Below are 4,424 nucleotides of genomic sequence, written 5' to 3'. Positions count from 1 at the left end.
GAGTTAGAGGCAATTTTATCCAACGAGTTCCTAGAGCCATCAAACTTGAAGTTTTTAGTACCATATTGAAATTCAAGATTTTTATGCATTAGCCAACATTTTTGGTCATAACTTGGAAACTACTTAAGATATTCTCATAATTTTTTTACATCCTTATAATGGGATTCCTGAGGATGGATTTGAGGGTAAAAACATCATTCTGGGTTAAAAATTACGGTAGCTAGGGCTATTTTAGTTGTTGGGTAGTTCTTAACGATTCTTTATGGCTCGACTGCCTGGAACTAAAATAATTTTCATTGAAATTGTTCGAACACAAGGTTCTACTTTTAGCGACAACTTCTCAATTGGATTGTGCCGGCCACTCCGAAACTCGAACGTTATTCTCTCGAATAATCGTTTTTTGGATCGTAAAACGCTTAAGAAACTTCTCTTTTATTAGAAATTAATCAGTTGTATCCCTCTTTACGTATCAGGGGAAATTTAACTGAAATTTATTCTGTGAAACAGTGGGGGTGGTTGTGACGTGCTTGATATTTACTCTAATTTGAAACACAGGTCCGGATAATTATGTTCCTTATTAAGATTAGTAATGGTTTAATTTAAGTGGGTTTCAATTCATTAGAATACATTAAATAATGTATTTCTTCCAGGCAGTTGACGAACAACGAGGAACTGTTTTTTTTTTAAGCATTTCTTTATAATATGGGAAACAGTTTGTGGACCACCATTTTTGGTAATCCTGGAATGCAGACTTTAAAGGCTCATAACAAGAAAGTTTTTTTAATGCATCTATCGGTTCTTGTTGTTTTTCTTGGTTTTCTCGATTTTAGTATTGGCCCACATTTTTGGTCATAACTTGAAAACTACTTATGATATTCTCCTAATTCCTTCACACCATTATAGTGGGATTCCTGAGGATGGATTTGAGGGCAAAAACGTCCTTCTAGGTTCAAAACTGAGATAGTAAAGGCGGTTTTGATTGAGGTGGTTTTTTTTGGCTACTTTTCTTAACAAATTCTAACTTTCCTTGTTAAAATTTTAATAAATAATGGGATTTTTTTTAAAAGAGTTTTAATTTAAGAAAGGGACGTTCTTACCAAGCAATTTAATATAAGAACGATTTTTGTACCCCAAAAACTTCTTGAGTTAGAGGCAATTTTGTCCAACAAGGTCCTACAGCCATCAAACTTAAAATTTTAGGAACCATATTGAAATTATAAGATTTTATGCATTAGTCGACATTTTTGGTCATAACTTGGAAACCCTTTAAGATATTCTTATAATTTTTTCACATCCTTATAATGGGATTCCTGAGGATGGATTTGAGGGTAAAAACGTCTTTCTGAGTTAAAAATTGAGGTAGTTAGAGCTGTTTTGGTTAAGGTAGTTTTTCTTCATACTTTTCTGAACAAATTCTAACTTTCCTTGATAATATTTCAATAAATACTGGGAATTTTTTTAAAACAGTTCTATATTTTAAAAGGGAATTTCTTACCAAGCAATTTAATATAAGAACGATTTTTGTACCCCAAAAACTTCTTGAGTTAAAGGGAATTTTGTCCAACAGGGTCCTAGAGCCACCAAATTTGAAGTTTTTAGAACGATATTGTAATTACAAGATTTTTATACAGTAGCCGACATTTTTGGTCATAACTTGGAAACTACTTAAGATATTCTCATTATTTTTTCACATCCTTATAATGGGATTCCTGAGGATGGATTTGAGGGTAAAAACGTCTTTCTGAGTTAAACTTTAAGATAGCTAAAGGTTCTTTTGGCTGGAGTAGTTTTTTTACTTAACTTATAACTTTTTGGTAATTTTTAGTCATAACTTGGAAACTTCTTAAGATATTTTCATAATTTTTTCACATACTTATAATGGGATTCCTGAGGATGGATTTGAGGGTAAAAACGCCATTCTGGGTTAAAAATTGAGTAAACTAGGGCTGTTACAGTAGTATTCAGTTCTTCTGGGTCTAGTGTATCCTTTGCAAATAACTTTGCCTTCTGCAACAGAGCGAATTGCAAGTTATAATCTGTCGGACATCAACAGCATCCAAATAGGCAGATCAGCAGAAGAAAGTTGACACTCCTGATAGACTGGCCGTCGCGCTCACCAGATTTGACCCTAACAGATTTTTTTTTTCATGGACCTTGACTAAACGAAATTTAGCAGAATATGGTCGTTAAATGTTTCTTAAGGAGAATTGTGGTTGTGATCAACAATTATTTTTGAGTTAAAGGGAATTTTGTACATAGAGAGCCCAGAATTTGAACTTTTTAGAACCATATTGGAAATACAAGATTTTTATGCCTTAGCAGACATATTTGGTCATAACTTGGAAACTATTTAAGATATTCTCATAATTTTTTCACATCCTTATAATGGGATTCCTGAGGATGGATTTGAGGGTAAAAACGTCATCCTGGATTAAAAATTGAGGTTGTTGCTGCGGTATTCAGTTTTGCTAGGTCTAAGATAAGTCATGTTGTGTCAGACATCAATGATATCCAAATAGATACATCGGAAGAAAAAAAAATGACGCTCTTATAAACTGGACATCACGCTCACCAGATTTGACTCCAGTAGATTATTTTTTATGATTACTTTGCTTAAACGAAGTCTAGCAGAATAGGACCGTTACTCATTTTGGGGTGTAAAATAATAATAATGTATTTATTTAGCATATAAGTGCTACAAGGATGTTACACATTAATTACTTGAACCTATCTAAAAAAAAAATTAAGGATTATAATAAATAAGCTTTGAAGGCAACAAAAATAGAGAAAGTGCCAAGTATAATACATAATAGACATAAACGTAATTTAAAGAAGCACCTCGCTAAAACTACATAAAAAGAAACTTAAAACTAAAAATATAAAAATTTAAAAATACAGATATATTAATATAAGGGGCATAAATAAAATAATTAAAACAAAATAAAATAGTCAAAAATAAAAGCCAATTTAACAAGATATAAAAATAAAAGGTGTATAAATGAAATCGATAAAATCATGTTACGTTATTGTTAGCCGGCATTTTTGATTATAATTTGGAAACTAATCAAGATATTCTCATAATTTTTTCACATCCTTGTAATGGGATTCTTGAGGGTGGATTTGAGGGTAAAAACGTCGTTTTGGGTTGAAAATTGAGATAGCTAGAGCAGTTTTGGTTAAGGTGGTTTTTTTTGCAGAAATTTTTTGAAATTATAAGATTTTTATGCATTAGCCGACATTTTGGGTCATAACTTGGAAACTACTAAAGATATTTTCATTATTTTTTCACATCCTTATAATGGGATTCCTGAGGATGGATTTGAGGGTAAAAGCGTCTTTCTGAGTTAAAAATTGAGGTAGCCAGGGCTGTTCTGGTTGGGGTGGTTTTTCTTGCTACTTTTCTTAACAGACTCTAACTTTCCTTGTGAATATTTGAATAAATAATGGGAATTTTTTTAAAAGAGTTTTAGATTAAAAAAGGACATTTCTTACCAAACAATTTAATATAAGAACGATGTTTGTACCTCAAAAACTTCTTGAGTTAGGGGTAATTTTGTCCAACAAGGTCCTAGAGCCATCAAACATAAAGTTTTTGGAACCATATTAACATTACAAGATTTTTATGCCTTAGCTGACATTTTTGGTCATAACTTGGAAACTACTTAAGATATTCTCATAATTTTTTCACATTCTTATAATGCTATTCCTGAGGATGGATTTGACGGTAAAAACGTCATTCTGAGTTAAAAATTGAGTAAACTAGGGCTGTTGCAGTAGCATTCAGTTGTTCTGGGTCTAGTGTATCGAAGAGCGAATTGCAAGTTATATTCTATCCGACATCAACAGTATCCAAATAGGTAGATCAGAAGAAGAAATGACACTCCTGGACATAGACTGGCCGTCGCGTTCACCAGATTTGGCCCTAATAGATTTTTTTTTATGATGGCCTTGACTAAACGAAGTCTAGCAAAATAGGGTCGTTAAATGTTTCTTGATGAGAATTGTGGTTGTGATCAACAATTATTTTTGAGTTGAAAGGAAGTTTGTACATCGAGATCCCAGAGTTTAAAGTTTTTAGAACCATATTGGAAATACAAGATTTTTATGCCTTAGCAGACATATTTGGTCATAACTTGGAAACTACTGAAGATATTTTCGTAATTTTTTCACATCCTTATAATAGGATTCCTGAGGATGGATTTGAGGGTAAAAAGGTCATTCTGAGTTAAAAATTCAGGTAGCTAAAGCTGTTTTGGTTGAGGTGGTTTTTCTTGCTACTTTTCTTAACAAACTCTATATTTGCTGCAGAATATTTTAATAAATAATGGCATTTTTTTTTAAAAGAGTTTTAATTTAAGAAAGGGACGTTCTTACCAAGCAATTTAATATAAAAACGATTTTTGTACCTCAAAAACTTCTTGAGT

Source organism: Anthonomus grandis, unplaced genomic scaffold, assembly GCF_022605725.1.
Source record: "Anthonomus grandis grandis unplaced genomic scaffold, icAntGran1.3 ctg00000490.1, whole genome shotgun sequence".
NCBI lineage: Eukaryota > Metazoa > Arthropoda > Insecta > Coleoptera > Curculionidae > Anthonomus > Anthonomus grandis.
Note: the sequence above shows the minus strand (reverse complement) of the source record.